Source organism: Pinus tabuliformis, chromosome 8 (assembly GCF_031772625.1).
Source record: "Pinus tabuliformis cultivar Carrire ecotype Pingquan chromosome 8, CPIR1, whole genome shotgun sequence".
Classification (NCBI taxonomy): Eukaryota; Viridiplantae; Streptophyta; class Pinopsida; order Pinales; family Pinaceae; genus Pinus; species Pinus tabuliformis.
The window spans coordinates 329206746-329225846 of NC_142294.1; positions in this window are offsets into that span (position 1 = coordinate 329206746).

A 19101-nucleotide genomic window follows, 5' to 3' on the forward strand; every position below is an offset into this window, starting at 1 on the left:
CTATAAGAGAAGGATTGTTGGGTTTTCCCCTTGTAGGTTTTTCCCTGGCTAGTAGCCTAATTTTTTTGTCTCCTGTCTCTTTGTGATCCATATATTTTCATGCAAGATTGAACATTTGTAAAATTTCTTCATGAAGAAGACATAAGAAGTAATAAGAACACATCTAACATTCATAAGTAATTATCAAGTAGAGAAATTAGGTGATAGACTTCACTACACTTAGTTTCTCAACATAATGTCCTCATTGAAAGTATCAGAAGCAAAGATGGTAACATCAATTAAAAAATAATCAAGATACAACAATTGGAAGAGGAATTTTCCATGGAATCCCTCCCAAGGTGTAAAATGGCCTGACATTGAATATCCATCTCCTTTGAAAATTGATGCAAAATTTTCCTAATTGAACAGAATAGTCAAACAAATATAGAATGAAATAACAATAAGATTAAGTAGAGGAGATGAGTAAAGGCCTCAACCTCAACAAAATGTTGGAGGACGGATGTATGGTTTTATGACATGATCGAGGTTAGAATATTTAAAATGCACTTCCAAGAGGACATAAGCCTCCATTATTTCAAAATACAAGTTCTTTAATAATGGAATATGAATAACTAAAATAAGAGGAAAACATATACTTACATAAAATTCCTACGAAAAAAAAAATAATCAACCACCTTAGAATCTATAGAAATGGGACATGACCAAGTATTTTTATTATAAAAAGAGACTATATACAAAAATCAAGAGTTTATGGACATATAAAACATTATAGAGATAAGGGCTCAGTTGGCTAAATAAAAAGAAAAGGGTCTTGCTCAACACACAAATATAAGGAATCAAGGAGAAATATCAATACAAAGAAATGTGTAGTAGGAGAAAGTTGGACCAGCTCGAAACAAAGATAATAATCTAGTCAATCCAATTATAATGTAATATGATAGTATGGATGACTTACACAAGCTCCAATTCACTTGATCATCTTCAAAGGTGATAAATATTCCTCAACAAAGAGAGAATCTTCTCAAAGGTAGTTCTAAAAACTAAAGATACATCAAATATAAGAGTATAGGTAGCTATTATCTTTCATTAGTAGAAGATCCTTGCTCCTCTTGTCAATATTCAAGGTAAAGTTGTTATGTTTTACATATCACTGGAGACTCTAGAATTTATATTGCATAATTGTTTGCTAGATAACAATGCAACCAATAATATCATGCCACTCTATATCATGAAAGAAATAGGTTTAGAGTGAACTAAGTACTACAAATTGGAGAAAGTATTGGTGTAGTTGATTAAGGAAGGGCACCAACATATGGTGAGTTCAATGATTTTTGTGATTCTATAAATTTGACACCAAATATCACAACTGTTTTCTCTATAATAGTGGTGGACCTCCCTATTGCACATGGACTTGTTATGTAGGAGAATATATGATGAATGATGAAAGTTGCATGATGCTTCCAAAAAAATATGGTTGTATGATAAGGATATGAAGAGAAATATGGAATATTTTCTTTTCCAAGAAAGAGGAGGTTGATGGAGTAATCAACTAAATTAACAATCGCCATGGAATTTACAGCATATTGAACAATGTAAAAGTTGTAGATAATAGTAGTGTAAATTTATCCCAAATTTTATGGAAAATTTTCTTTGATTGTGTTTCTTCAAGCATATGATTAGGAGCCACTGTAATATTTGAAATCCCAGGTGGAGAATGGTTCCCATATACTTTCTTTTTGCACTTTACATGTACAAATAATGAAGTTGAATATGAAGTGTTAGTTGAAGGTTTATTTCTAGTTCAACAGAAAAGGATTAAAAACATCATTTATACTATAGATTCTATCGATGCTTCATAATGTCCTAGCTCAACTTTGGATGAAATTCTCGGTCAGAGTCATGATTAGACTCCTTTACAATATGGTGTCAACCGTAACTAGTTCAATGGGTATCCAATTACCCATATCCTAGGACTAGCCTAAGGTTAATCTAGCCTAATATGTATATTTAAATATATAGAAGCCTTGAGTTTGTTAGTATATTGTATTGATAACTTATTAACAAAATCAAGGGAAAGGAATCATTTATATGTAATTACTTTAGAAAATTATGATCCCTTTGAAACCAGGCTGCCATAACAAGACTTTATCCTATGCAAGGAGACTCAAATAATGAAAGAATAAAATGGAACTAATCCTATGATGCAAATAACAAAAGAATATTTATCTTAACAAAGAGATGGTTAGCCTTACTCCAAGACAAGAGCTAAAAGTATTAAAAAACGAGGGGAAGAACTATAGTTGGTTTTAAGACAAATATTCATTTGCAAATCCCAAAATAGTTTGAAGATATGCAAATGATCCAAACACAAATGGAAATGAAATAATCTAGATAGATAGCTACCAAGATGGCCTCATACACACACCCAAAACTAGTTGTGTAAAATGAATTCATTATAAGATTTACACGGAACAAAGGAAATAGTTCACTCATCCCAGTGTAACATAACACAAGATAGTTCCACAATAGACTAACAAGTAGTTACTAATCTACACAAATAAGTCTCCATGAATACATTATCAGCTTTTATTTAACCCTATTAACCCTACAAAAACAGCGTCCGCAGAACAACAATTAGCATAAGAGAAACAATATTGACAACAGTGCTTCAATATACTAACTAGTAGTCTAGTACAAGAATCACATCAAAATTGGATAAGTCAAAAGAAAATAACACAAAATCATAAAGCTTGCAATAGTGAAAATAAATGAGAATTATATTATCTCCATTTCCTTTTAGATTGTAGTCCTCAAATCTCAAATTCCTTCCAAAAAAACCATTTGACCATAGTACCAAAAAATCTCCCTAAAAAGGCCTAATATCTAAATCCCTATAGTTAACTTCATATTTGTTACAATATTGCAGCAGAATAAAAATGGTTGCAAAGTTTCACCTTCTGTGGATTCGAATTCGAATCCCCATTACAGATCTAATGCCTCCTTTCTATAGATTATAGGGTTGTTGGAGTTCGATATTCCCCATGGGTCTCCCTTAAAAAAACTAAAAACTAATTTTAAATATACAAAGAGTTCCATGAAACTATTTTTGCATTTCTGGAAAATTCACTCAATCTCATGTGAGTTTTTAATAGCTATTTATACATATGTTCAATGAGAAATTCTAGTTGTGAACGGAATTTGTCATGTCATGCAAGAATCTCAGAATATTTTCTTCATTTAGAATACAACCAAACTTTGTCATGTCATGCAAGAATGGATACAACCAAATTTAGGTTGTAAATCCTCTTAAAGTTTCAGAGAACGTCATGAACTAGCTTGGCACATTCCTACACATACCGCAAAAAATGTGGATCAAACCTTCTTGTTACATAACAAAAAAATTAAAACGAAAATGCCCTAATGATTCACATGAAAACGTGATCTAAAATGTGCCTGAGACCCACTGAAAAAATGTGTGGGAGTGACTCATGTAACATGGGTGAAACATTGTGCATAAACTTAGGTTCTTGCATGAATAGTGGGTACAACTCTTTTATCGTGAAAAGGTAAACATTTTCTTTGTTAGAAAATGTAATTTAAATCGCATTATATTCACAGGAAAAGGTGACAGAGTATTTGTCACTTAGTTGAAATGAATGGAGAGTATGTGTATTTCCTTCACACCATTCATTACGGTGAAACTTCTCAAGACATTGGTAATAGCCACGGAATAATGATATTACATGAACTTATTAATACTTATGTGGCATCGATTCAGTAGATATTTCAATCCTTTGAATGACATGCAAAAATATTTGGTAGTGTTAAGACATATTATAATGCAATAACTTGTTTTTTTTTTGCATTACTAGTAACAACAATGATAGGGAATGTAATTTTCTCTGGTGTTTACATAGGGAAAAAGGTCTAGAAGTTGCATTGTTTGCGATGACATCAGAGCATTAAAACATAGGTAAAATGCAATCTTTGAAGAAAACCCTTTCGTGTGTGCTATCACATATAATGAGGATCAGTTGTGATGAAATTTTGATAACATAACATGGCATTTGAGTTTCCGCACTTTGTTATAACATGGTTTTTTTTTGAAAGAAACTTAACTTGGCATTTTTTTTGCTTCCTCCTCAAAGATTGCATTTCAGTGTCTTATTTTTGCAATAAGACTTTAATATCCTATTCATCTACTAAATCTACTCCCAGTTTAACTATCAATTTCTTGTACTCATCTAACTGGTTTTGTTTAGCTCTAGATTTTTCCCTTTCTTGTTTCAATTGCTCAGTGACTTTCTCAAGTATTTTCTCTTCTTTTGTCAATGTTAGGGCACCATTGTAAGGTCATTGAAAATCATGTCACTAATCTATTTATGCAATTTAATTTTGTCTACTAGAGTATTATCAGTTATACATATAGAGAAATTAACAGTGTTAAAATCTAGCCCTAATGGGACTAATTGAGTTGTGGGATGAACAAAATATAATTTAAGTTGATTTCTCTCTAAACCCAAGGTTGATAGTAGCTTTGTATGATAATCACAATTTGAAAATTGGGTAGTCATGTCCATTTTTACGTTTCCGCTCTTTTCTACAATTTGTCGATACCCTTCTTGCGAAGCTTCCACTTGAGATGGAATCCTCATGACAAGAGGTTCCATTATTTTTGAAAATGTTGAAGATGACATTACCCATTCAAGGTTTTCTAATTGCATCTCAAAACCTATTTGTTGTGGTGGATGCTCCTTCAATCTAATTTCCAAATTCTCTATTTCATCTCCTTCTCCTTGAATTTTGGCTTCATTTTCTGCATGTTGGTCTTTCATATCAAAATTTATCTACTTTGTGATAGGTCTTTTCCAACGTTTCTCCTTCATGGTAGGGGTTTCAATGGTAATGTCTTGCTGTCCTGAAACTTCACTTGAATGTCGACGTTTTGAGTTATTGATCTAAATCTCTTGACTGGCCAATTTCTCTAAATCTATATTGTTGTCATGAGCATAAGTCCCTACACCATCTTTTAATATTCTATATAAATAAAGTGATGAGGATCTTACTTCCAAGCCTCATCTTTTGCAAAATTAAATTCTTTCATCATATTTTCTATTTGTTCCAAGGCCCTCATAGAATTTACAATGAAAGGTTTGACTGCATTTTCAAGTTTAAACATGTATTCCTTATGTCTAGGCAGAAAATGTATTTGATTACCTTGTAGAGTTTGTCTTATAAATCCTAGAGAGAAAATTCTCACCGGTAAGGATACTAGAAGATGATACGGTGGTACTTCATCTCCATATAGTCAAATCTATGTGTAATCCTGAAATAAAAACCAATCCCCAACCCTTGTATGTACAATGAGCTGTATAAGTTCCCTTTCTTTAGGAAAAATTCTAGGAGGGACATCATTGTTTAAAATACTAAAGGAAATAAACATAAAAGAAGAGAGAATTTGAGAAAAAACCTCATTTTTTTCCTTTTTTCTGATAACACTTTTCCAATCCACCACTGATTTCAATTGTTTTGGTTATTCCACCATACTTAAATTCAAAAAATGAACTTATCTACATGTAGGTGTAGAAAATCCTGTAGATTCACAAGCTCATGCAATTTACTAAAGCACGAGACAAGAATCTACTTCTACTTTCAACCAGCGGAAGCCAATAGATCGATGAAAACAATAAGAACAAGGAGAAGATAAATCAATGCCACATAACACAAGATGTATCTGGGGAAAACCACTGCTCAAAACCCCGCTATCTGTATTACATATATCAGAAATATGGGTGAAGATACAAAGCTTGTTCTCACTAGAACAATTCCGCACAAGTATGCTCAAGTCTCTTAGCTCACAAGTAAGCTCAAGCTAAATCCTTACCCTATTATGTAGCTCTCGAAGATCCTATTTCCTTGCGTAATTCCTATGGCTGAATAGCCCATATTAATGGGAATCTAGTGCATCCAACACTGCACAATCCAAACTAGTTCTACTTCCTGATTGCATTCATGATCTATACAGCTCAGTAAATCATACAACTGATAGTACACTATCCCTGCACTCTAGTCTCAACTGGGTCTTTCTCTGCACTGACATGTGAGTTTCTCATGAGGAAATCTTCAGTTAAATAGATTAGCTCTAATGGATGCATTAGTGCACCAACTGACTGTTAACTCTCTATTAGTTCCTCAAACAATTTGGAACTAATTCAACTGAACTTAACTCAATAAACTGAGTGATCTAATTTCCAAATCAATTTAAACACATACTGGACCCATAAAACATAGGGAGAACATATACATGACTACAGAAGACTTCCAACTCGAAATTCCTAAGCTAATTAAGTTAATTAAACTTAATTAACTATTTACAAGTTGCTATGAGAATAGAATTTGATTTTAATTCTCAGTTTAATTCAAGGACAAATTAATCTGGAATTTCTTATTGCCATTTCTCAACACTCCCTCTCAACAAGAAAGGACTTATCAGCTACCCCAATCCTGTCTCATTGAAACTCGAATTTACATCCTGAAAATGACTTTGTCAAAATTTCAACACCTTGCTCCTCCATGGGAATGTACTCTAACAACATAATCTACCTCAATACACAATCTCTTATATGATGATATCAGATATCAATATGCTTGGAATGATCATGAAAAACTAGATTTTTAGAGATTTTGATAGAACTCTGATTATCATAGTAAATCACACTTGGATCCATCTGTTGACCAAAAAAAATAACCTGGATCTTCCTCATCCATATGGCCTCACATGCTGCCTAATTTGTAGCCATGTAATCTATCTATGTCGAATTGAGTGCTACCGATCTCTATTTCCTGATGACATACCAAGAAAATGTCGCTGACCCAATACTGAAGATCCCTCCTGATGTGCTCTTCTTGTTAGATGGACTCCATTCTAAATCTGCATCGGTGAAGCCTTGAAGCTTCACTCCCTCTATCTGTCTGTAGCATAATCCATACTGAGAAGTGACATTGAGGTATCTCAACACATGTTTTTCCACCTTCCAATACAGCTTGGTAGGCCTAATGATCACTTGACTAAGTTGGTCAACTGCATAGCACATATCATGTCATGTGTTCACCAAGTACATGGGTGAACCCAGAAGCTATCTATAAACAGTAGTTTCCACTACTTCCCCCGAATTAGCATCCCCCTTCCTCTAGTTACCTGCTAGAGGAGTCTCAATGGGTTTGTTGTTGTCCATGTGGAATCTCCTCTGTATCTCGTTGGCATACTTGCCCTGAGACAAAAATAACTCCCCATATCCCTACCATATCTCTGTGACAAGAAATTAATTCATGAGCCCCATGTCCTTCATCTCAAACTCTCTTTCAAGGTCCTCCTTGCAAAATTTGATCAGCTAATCATCACATGTCAGTATGAGATCATCAACATAAAGTACAATGATCAACAACTTACCTTCCACCACTATGTGGTATAGGTTCACATCCGCTTCACTCCTCATGAAGCCCAACGTGGTGAAGTAGCTATCTATCCTGGTGTACCAAGCACGGGGTGCTTGCTTCATCCCATACAACGCTCTCTTGAGATAGCACATGTGCGAATCATGGTTAAAGGTTTTAAAACCTTCAGGTTGCTCTATGTACACGTCTTTCACAATCATGCCATTAAGTAAGGTTGTCTTCACATCCATCTAATGTATCCTCCAACCCATCTATGTTGATAGTGCCAATATAGATCTGATTGACGAGTACCTTGCAACAAGAGAAAAGGTCTCATAATAGTCAATCCCCTCTACTTGTGAAAAGCCACGGGCCACAATTCTAGCCTTATGCTTCTTCACACTACCATGTGTAGCTTTCTTTACCTTATAAATCCAATAGGAGCTCACTATTGGCTTGTACTCTGGTCTCGGGACCACATCTGAAACACTGTTACGAACTATGGCGTCATACTCCTCAACCATGGCATCAACCCAAATCGACTACTGCACTACTTCCTTAAAGGAAGATGGCTCTATCACAACACATTCACCCATAAGATCCATGTATCCAGTGTACCTGTCAACTGACCTCCTCTACCTGCGCTGAGAAGTGGGTGCCCCCACATTCTCCCTTGCATCATCCGACAATATGTTAGCCTCTCTGGGACGTTTGCTTCCCTCTCTAGAAGACTCTACCAGAGTGGATGTCTCCACTCCCAGATCCTCTACATGTGGTTGCTCCACATCAATCTGGGGCTCCTCAACCTTATGAGCTAAAATCTCCTCATTAGCATGTAACTCAAGCTCCCTCTCAAGGAAAACTCACATGGCCTTCTCCTCATTGAATCTAACATGCCTGCGAACCACTATCATTCTGTTGGTTAGAAAATACACCAGATAGTTGTGAGGTGTACCAATGTACCCCACAAATATCCCCAACTCTATTGCCGGCTCAAGCTTCTTCCGTGCATCTTTGGTCACATGGAAATATACCAATGACCCAAGAATCCTAAAGTGACCAACATCTGGCCTCTTACTAAAATAAGCCTCTTCTGGTGTATTCATCTCAAGTATCTGATATGGGCTATAGTAATAAACATAAACCATTATGTTGCATGCCTCAACCCATAAGTGTAATGGTAGGCCCTGATCATGCAACATTTCCCTCACCACCCCTACTATGCTTCTATTCTTCCTCTCAGCCACCCCATTATGTTGAGGGTTATGGGATGCCATCAACTCCCATTTAATCCCTTCCACTGCACAGAAGCTCTTAAACTTGTTTGAGACATACTCATCACCATTATCAATCCATATAGATTTAACATTCTTGCCCAACTCTTTCTCCACCAACGCTTTAAAATCACGAAACTTTGTGAAATTTTGATCCTTTTTCTACATGAAAAATATCTAGTATATACAAGAATACTCATTAACAAATTTAACATAATACATGTGTTTGGTCGTGGATTCTATCGAGAATGGTCCACACACATCTGAATGGACTCTCTCTAGAATATCCTTTGCTTGACTATCTCTGTCATGAAAGGAAGGCTTGGTGTATTTTCCCAAAGTGCACCCCTTGCATGCATCAACTTGCTCAAGCATACCTTTGGGAAGACCGATAGATATCTACTGCAATATTTTCAAAGCTCCATGATGCAAGTGGCCTAATCCCCTATGCCACAACTCGCCAATGTCTCAGCTTTGCACCCTTTTTTATTTTGTGCTAAAAGCAGCATACTCCTCTACCTCCAACTTATAGAGATTCTTCACCTGAATCCCTATCTTCTTTACTTGACCTGTGGCTATGTGTCAAAAGAATGTCTTCACTTTTGAGAAGATCACATCATAGCCTATATCCTCAAGCATGGAAACAGATACCAAGTTCTTCTTGAACATAGGGACATATATAAAATTCTTCAAGGTGAGTGGATCCCCATGCTCCCTCTGAAAATTAATTGTGCCCAATCATGTAACACTATACTTCCCATTGTCACCCATCTTGATATGCATCTAGAGATCTTTATCCTCCAAGTCGTTGAATAACTCTTTGTCGCCAGTCATGTAGAATGAAGCTCCACTATCTAAGTACCATACACTTCCCATCATTGATAACACCATGCATGTAATGAGGGAAAAGTCCAATTCAAATTGAGAGAACAAAGCCTCACCCACCACTCCTCCTCAGGACTTCTTCTTGGACTTCTTGAGTGTACAATTTGTAGAAAAATGGCCCAGCTCATGACAATGAAAGCACTTAACTTTTGTCATGTCTTTCTTCTTACCTCCATAATAAGAATTTGATTTGGAATGGGAATCTTTCTCTTTCCCCTTCTTCTCCTTAATCACTAAGGCACAGTTCTCTTCATCATCAGTCCTTCATGAAGATCCATCCCTGGTGTTCCTCCTGATCTTCTCCTACATCAAATCTAACCATAGTTGTTCCTAATCTGGAAGCTTCTCCTGACCATTGATAGAGTCTTGATAACTATGCCAATTCTTTGGAATTCCTAGAAGAGCAAGACTCACCATATCATCCTCGACAACCGTGATTCCAATACTTCCAAGTTCATCATGACATTGAGTGAACTTGGTCAAGTATTTTGGAATAGTCTCGCCTTTCTCCATTTTTATTTTTCGAAGTTTCTCCTTTAGTGCCAATTTCCTTTGGTCACTACTTTTCTGATACAATTTCATCAATGCTTTCCACATATCATACGGATTTTCCTTTCCATGGAGACTCGAAACAATGTGGTCTCAAACTCCCTCAAGGATTATCTACCTTGCCTTCACCACACACTTCTTCTATTCAGCCAAATTATGTGTATCTGATGTTGTTGGCTTAGGAATTTCTTGATCAACGAATTCCTTCAATCCATTATCCTCTAGCACAGCCTCCATCTTGTCCCTCCGGGCTATAAAATTCGAGCTTCCTTCCAAGGCATACTCGAACTGTAAACCGTAGAACATCATCTGTCGATCCCGAAGTATGTATTGCAAATTCGAATTTCATCTGTAACCCAAAACTCAAAACTTTTAAATCTCCTCTAGTATATTGTTCTTAACTTTGATACCATGTATAAAATCTTGTATATTCACAAGCTCATGTAATTTACTAAAGCACAAGACAAGAATCTACTTCTACTTTCAACCAGCAAAAGCCAATAGATCGATGAAAATAAAAAGAACAAGAAGAAGATAAATCAATGGAAAATAACACAAGATGTATATGGGGAAAGCCACTACTCAAAACCCTATTATTTGTATTGCATATATCATATATATGATTGAAGATACAAAGCTTCTTTTCACTAGAAACATTTTGCATAAGTATGCTCAACTCTCTTAGTTCACAAGCAAGCTCAAGCTAAATCCTTAGCCTATTCTGCATCTCTCCAAGCCCTACTTCCTTGCGTAGTTCCTATTGATGAATAGCCCATATTAATGGGAATCTAGTGCATCCAAAATTGCGCAATCCAAACTATGTCCAGTTCCTGATTGCATGCATGATCTATACAACTCAATAAATCATACAACTGATAGTATATTGTCCTTGCACTCTAGTCTCAACTGGGTCTTTCTCTGAACTAACATGCATGAGTTTCTCATGAGGAAATATTTAGTTAACTAGAGTAGCACTAGTGGATGCATTAGTGCACCAACTGACTGTTAACTCTCTATTATTTCCTCAAATAGTTTGGAACTAATTTAATTGAACTTAACTAAGTAAACTGAGTGATCTAATTTCCAACTCAATTTAAACTCATGCTGGACCCCTAAAACTTAGGGAGAACATATACATGACTACAGAAAAACTTTCAACTCAAAATTCCTAAGCTAATTAAGTTAATTAAACTTGATTAACTATTTACAAGTTGTTATGAGAATAGAATTCGATTTTAATTCTCAGTTTGATTCAAGGAAAAATTAAACTAGAATTTCTTGTTTCCATTTCTCAACAGTAGGTACAAAAACATATGAACCAAGTATGAGGGGTATGTAAAGTTGTCGGTATTTCAAAAATGAAGCAATTGCAAGTTAATGGATTGAGCCAAATAATTTGGAATATTAAGTATCATTTTGGGTTGTAGCATTCAACTAAGAATTGCTAATGTTTTTTCATCCACTACCTCAATTTTTCTGTAACATGACCCAAACCCTTGAATTACATTGGAGGGATTATTGTTATGTAACCAACTCACAAAATGGAAGAAGAGATACATCAACGGCTTCAAAATCAACCTCTTCGAGGGGGAAACCTCCTTTACATTACACTAATGAATAATTCTTGGATGATAAAAATGAAAAAAGCTCCTTTCTATATATAGGAGTCTAAGGGGCCACAATATAATCGAAGTCAAAATCACAATAATAATATAATGGCACAACAATAACAATAGTGGGCTTCTATGGGGCACAATAATAACAATAAGGACTACAATGACAATAGTAATGGGGAAATCACTAGTATTATATGGACCTAACATGCCCCTCTCCTTCAAAAAATTGTTGTCCTCAACACTTGAGTACTTCTGGATGCTTCTCTAAAAATTCTCAACCTCCCATGTGGAAACTTCAGTGGGTAAGTTTTTCCACTTGATGAGATACTCTGAACTTGATCGATTTAGTAGCTGTCGAGTTCTTGTTTCTGTGACTGCTTCAAGTTCCAATATGATTTGTCCTTCTCCATCAAGTTCTGGCAATATTGTTTGAACTAGGAGCTTGTCACCTGTAACCTTTTTTAAGCATGAAACTTGGAAAACTAGGTACACTCAGGAAGCTGTAGGAAGCTCCAATTTGTATGCCATAGTACCAATCTTTTGCAACACCTTCTACGTACCATAATACTTTGGTGATAATTTATTATCCTTCTTAGCTTTCTTGATGGACATTTGTTTATATGGTTGTATATGTACGAATACCAAGTCACCTATATCAAAACTTCTTTCGATGTGAGGTTGATCTACATGTTGTTTCATTCTATTCTGCACCAAAGTGAGGTTATCCTTTAAGAGTTGGAGAACTTGTTGTTGATGCTCGATGTGATCTTCCACTGCTTGAACCTTAGAATTTTCTCTTAAATATGATGTGATGGATGGTGGATGATATCCATAAAGTGCCATAAATGGGGTCATTTTTGTTGCAGTATGGAAGGAAGTGTTATACGACCATTTAGCCAAAGGCAACCATTTGACCTGTTGTGTTTGTTTATCAGATACAAAGCAACAAAGATATCCTTCCAAACGTTTTTTTACTATCTTAATTTTCCCATCATATTGAGGATGATAATATGAGCTATCAGCTAACTAGATACCAAGACAAGAAAATAATTTTGTCCAAAAATTTTCAGTGAAAATGGGATCTCTATCACTTACAATAATCTTTGGACTTCCATGTAGCTTTTGAATTGTTTCCATAAATGCAGTAGAAAATGTATTGGCTTTAAATGGATGAGATAATGCACAAAAGTGTGCATACTTGGTAAGTCTATAAACTACCACCATGATAACACTCTTTCCTTCGGACTTGTGTAAACCTATGTTAAAATCCATTGAAACCTCCTCCAAATGTTGGCTTGGAATGGATAAAGTTTGTAATAAACCTAGGGTCTTAATTATCTCAACTTTATTTTTTTGGAAAACCAAACATTCTGCCACAAACTTTTGAATATCCGATTTAAGGTCATCCCAAAAAAATTCCTTCTTAACCCTGTGGTAAGTTTTTAAAATTTTTGAGTGCCCTCCTAAGGGAGAGGTGTGAAATTCCATAAGAATCTTCAGTTTGAGTTGGGAATTCTTACATAGGTATAAGCGATCTTTGTGCCATAACGAATCATTTTTCTAGCTAAATGTATCAGATGTACTGGGATCTTGTTACAACTTTTGAATGAGTGCCCACACTTCTTCATCATTATTCCATCCATCCCTTGCTTCATTTATTAAATGTGGTTGGATAATAAAAATGGTGCAAAGCAATTCTTCCACATCCTCATCCTTTCTTGAGAGCACATCTACCACAACATTTTGCTTCCCTTTTTTGTAGATGATTTCGGAGTCATAACCCAACATCTTTATGACCCATTTCTGCTACTCTTCTGAAGATAATATTTGTTCTAAAAAATATTTAGGGCTATCATGATCCGTTTTTACCTTGAAGTGTCTTCCCATTAGGTAGGGTCACCATTTATTAAGTGAATTTAGTATTGCCAACATTTCCTTCTCATAAATAGCTTTGCATGAATACTTTCCTTTGATTGGACGACTTTCTAAAGAAATGGGCCTTTCTTCTTCCATTAAAAAAGCACCAATTCCATGTCCTAAGGCATCACATTCCACAATAAAGGTTTTTGTGAAGTCTAGCGTAGCTAAGACCGGTGCTTGACACATTGCCTCTTTAAGATTTTCGAAGGCCTTTGTTTCTTCTAGAGTCCATGAAAATGCATCTTTCTTCATTAATGTTGTTAGAGGTGCTGTTATTCTCCCATAATTCTTAACAAACTTGCAATGATACCTTGTAAACCTGAGAAATCCTCGCAGATGCTTTATGGATGTGGAGATTTTCCATTCCTTAATGGCTTTAATTTTTCTAGGGTCTACCTTAACACCTTCATGAGATACAATATGACCCAGATATTCCACCTCTTGTACTCCAAATAAACATTTGGATATTTTTGCATATAATTTTTTTCTCCTTGATAGGTCCCTATAATACTAGTGATTACCCCATTACTATTGTAGTTGTATCCCTTATTAATATTGTTGTGCCCATATTGTCCTCATATTTTTATTACTGTGCCCGATAGAATCCCTCTATTGTTATTTTTGTGGCTTTATATTATTATTGTTAGGTCAGCTGGGTTATATTGTGACTCCTTAGACTCCTATATATAGAAAGGAGGTTTTGTCATTTGAATCATCCAAGAATTTCTCATTTATGGAATGTAAAGGAGGTTTCCCCCTCGAAGAGGCTGAATTATAAGGTTTTGATCTATCTTTTCTATGTTATGAAACCAGCTCACAAAAAGATAGAAAAGAGAGATCCACGCCTTAGAATTCAGCCTCTTCGAGGGGGCAACCTCCTTTACATTACATAAATGAACAATTCTTGGATGATACAAATGAAAATACCTCCTTTCTATATATAGGAGTCTAAGTGGTCCCAATACAATCAAAGCCTACATAACAATAATATTGTAGGGCACAACAATAACAATAGTGGGCTTCTATGTGGCACAATAGTAACAATATGGGCACTACATGGGTACATCAATATAATAAGTGGGTTATACTAACAACAATAGGGGGGTAATAGGGCACAACAATATAAATAAGGGGTATAACTACAATAGTAATGGGGTAATCACTAGTATTATAGGGACCCAACATTCTATCTTTTCCTTGAACTGGTTTCATAACAATTGGTATCAGAGCTTTGGATTCTAGGGTTTCGCTGCTCCAAACAGGTCATCATGGAATTTTCACTATAACTTTCTTTCTGTGAAGTTTTAGAAGCTAAAAAAAACCCATTTGAGAAGAAATCACGTTGAATCTCAGGTCTGAATTTCAGATCTTTTTGCACTACATTTGTGGAGATATGATCTGAAGAAGTTGTTCTTTTTCCAGACTCTTGAATTACATTCCAAACAGGTGACCTAGGGAAAATCATCATAACTTTCTTTCTGAGAATTGGATTGAAATTTCGTAGGAAGGTACAGAAAGAGGATGGAATGTAGTTTCTTGTATATATCTTTCAGAGCCAAAACTCAAAACAGTGACTCGTGGCATGTCGTACAAGTTCGCTCTACTGAACTAGTATATAATCAGGTCACTGTGGAAGATTGTGCATAACTCTTTCTTGGGGAATCCAATTTGGATCAGACTGGTGGCATTGGAAAGAGGACACAGAGGGCTACTACAGATCAAAATTTCAGAATTGGAAGATCCAAAATTACAGAGATACGTCAGATTCAATATCAGGCTCCTACAAAGTGAAAAAAGGTGTGTAGTTTCTTTTAAATTTTTGCATAAGCTTGGTTTGAAAAATTAGTTTGAAGGAATTCAAAGGGCATAGTAAAGCATTATTATCAGTAATTGATGCCCCGGGGAAAGAAAATGCAAACACCTAGTAGGCAACCTGAAAGCTCTAGCATGACTCATGAAGAAGAGGAAGAATGCAACATGATATATCAAAATTACGAGACCAAGTTTCACAAGTGTCACTTGCACAAAAAGGAACTGAATCTAAGATGGATGGTTTAAAGAAAGATGTAGAAGCTAAGATGGATGGTTTAAAGAAAGGCGTAGAAGCTAATATGGATTGTTTGAAGAAAGGTGTAGAAGCTAAGATGAATGATGTGGAAGCTAAGATGGACGATTTGAAGATAGATTTGAAGACAGACATGGAATAATTGAAGATAAATATGAATAATTTGCTACAAGAAATGGTCACTAATGGTGAAAGGGTAGTAAAGGAAACATATGATGAGAACAAAAGAATTGTTAATAATGATTCCATAGACTCTAATGTTGGATCGAAGACCCACCATATTGCAAAAATCAATATGAGGAAGTTTGATGGCAAGGATCCTGTAACATGGATATTACAGATGGAGCAATTTTTCGATCTCAATAATGTGCAAAACACACAAAAGGTACGTATTGTAACTTTATATTTGGAACCAAATCAATTTGTATGGTATCAATGGCTTTGCTCTCGTAAACAAATTATCACTTGGGCAATCTTTACGGAAGAATTGACAGCACATTATGAGGATACAAAAAGCAACACTTTTTTTAGCCAATTGATAAGTCTCAAACAAAAGGGTTCAATAATGGAGGACATTGAGGAGTTCCAAAAATTGAACATAAGGGTAAAAAATATTCCAGAGGAGCATAGGATTGATGTGATCATATGGAATTTAAAGGATAATATCCAACATGATGTTCGCCTTTGGGAACCTGATTCATTAGAAAAGGCATTCAGGTTAGCAAGAAAAATGGAAAGCAAAATTATGGCAACCAGGAAGCATACCAATCATAACTATAAAGATGGAATTGTTGTTAGCCCTAGCCTTCCACAACCTATAAGGTTGACACCACAAAAATTGGAAGAAAAAAAGAGCAAAAGGGCTTTGTTACAGTTGTGATAGCAAATACACTAAAGGTCATAAGTGTGCTGAGAAGAAATTATTCTACATAGATTGTGAAGAGGAAGAATAAAATGAGCAAGAAAGGTCAAAGGAAGAGGATATACTCCAGGAACAAAGCCTAGATAAAGAAGAAATGAATCTGACCATATCTTGTAATGCATTGGCTGGAATTACCACTCCTCAAACCATCAAGATAGAAGGACAAATCAAGAAGAAAAAGGTAATAGTGTTGATTGATTCAGGAAGTACCCACAATTTTATTCATTGTAAGGTAGCAAAGGAATTGAATTGCTTCCTATATCCAGCACCAGATTTTCAAGTGATGATTGCAAACGGAGGAACGATAAATTTCTCTAGAAAGTGCCATAATATCAAGCTATCCATGGGAGAATATGTATTGACTAGCCCAATGCTTTCCATTCCAATGGGAGGTGTTGATGTTGTACTAGGATACCAATGGCTACAATCCTTGGGTACAATAGCTTTTAATTTTCAAGAACTCTTCATGAAATTTTCTGCATAAGGAAAGGAAGTTTAATTAAGGGGTATTGCAGGGAAACCGGGAAAGATAATCAGCTCTAACGGTATGACAAAACTTCTAAAAAAGGAACAAAGAGGTGTAATTGCACAATTATGTTCGCTAGATGTTTCCACATTAGAATCATCTATTTCTCCAGATCTCCAAAAAGTATTGGACAATCATTCCAAGGTATTTGATACTCCCAAAGTTCTACCACCTATTCGTCATCATGACCATGTTATTCATCTGATTCCAGGAAGTGTTCCTCCAAACATCATGCCGTACAGATATCCCTATGCCCAAAAGAGTGAAATTGAACGTATGGTTGCAGAAATGCTAGAGGCTGGTATAATTCAACCTAGTCAAAGTTCTTTCTCTGCTCCAGTAGTATTGGTGCACAAGAAGGATGGATCATGGCAATGTGTCCGGATTATAGGGAGCTCAACATGCTCACTATTAAAGATAAGTTTCCCATTCCTGACATTGATGAATTATTGGATGAATTGCATGGATAAATTTACTTCACCAAGTTGGATCTTCATTCAGGATATCATCAAATCATAATGAAGACTGAAGACATTCCAAAAATAGCATTTAGAACTCATGAGGGTCATTATGAATTTTTGGTCATGCCTTTTGGCCTTAACAATGCACCTTCTACATTTCAAGGTTTGATGAATTCCATTTTCAAACCCTTCCTTAGAAAATTTTTGTTAGTATTTTTTGATGATATACTAATCTACAACAAGTCTTGGAAGGATCATGTTGAACATGTTGACAGGGTGCTACAACTATTGAAGGAGAAACAATTATATGAAAAACAATCCAAATGTTTCCTTGGAGTACAAGAGGTGGAATATCTGGGTCATATTGTATGTCATGAAGGAGTTAATGTAGACCCTAGAAAAATTAAAGCCATTAAGGAATGGAAAATCCCCACATCCATAAAGCATCTACGAGGATTTCTCGGGTTGACATGGTATTATCACAAGTTTGTTAAGAATTATGGGAGAATAGCAGAACCTATAACAACATTATTGAAGAAAGATGCATTTTCATGGACTCCAGAAGCAACAAAGGCCTTCGAACATCTTAAAGAGGCAATGTGCAAGCACCAGTCTTAGCTACACCAGACTTCACAAAAACCTTTATTGTGGAATGTGATGCTTCATGAAATGGAATTGGTGTTGTTTTAATGCAAGATGAAAGACCCATTGCTTTTAAAAGTTGGCCAATCAAGGGAAAGTTTTTACACAAAGCTATTTATGTGAAGGAAATGTTGGCAATACTACATGCACTTAAGAAATGGCAACCCTACCTAATGGGAAGACACTTCAAGGTAAAAACGGATCATGATAACCTTAAATACTTTTTAGAACGAATATTATCCTCTGAAGAGCAACAAAAGTGGGTCACAAAGATGTTGGGTTATGACTTTGAAATCATCTACAAAAAAGGGAAGCAAAATGTGGTGGCAGATGCACTCTCAAGAAAGGATGAGGATGTGGAAGCGTTGTTGTGCGCCATTTATATTATCCAACCAGATTGGATAAATGAAGCAAGGGGCAAACTGAGATAGTAAACAAATTTTTGGAAGGATATCTTCATTGCTTTGTATCTGATAAATCGACACAATGGGTCAAATGGTTGCCTCTGGCTGAATGGTGGTATAACACTTCCTTCCATACAGCAACAAAAATGACCCCATTTATGGCACTTTATGGATATCAGCCACCATCCATCACATCATATTTAAGAGAAAATTCTAAGGTTCAAGTAGAGGAACATCACATTGAACATCAACAACAAGTCCTCCAACTCTTAAAGGATAACCTCTTGTTGGCACAGAATAGAATGAAACAAAAGGCCGATCAACATCACAGCGAAAGAAGTTTTGATGTAGGCGACTGGGTATTCCTACGACTACAACCATATAAACAAATGTCCCTCAAGAA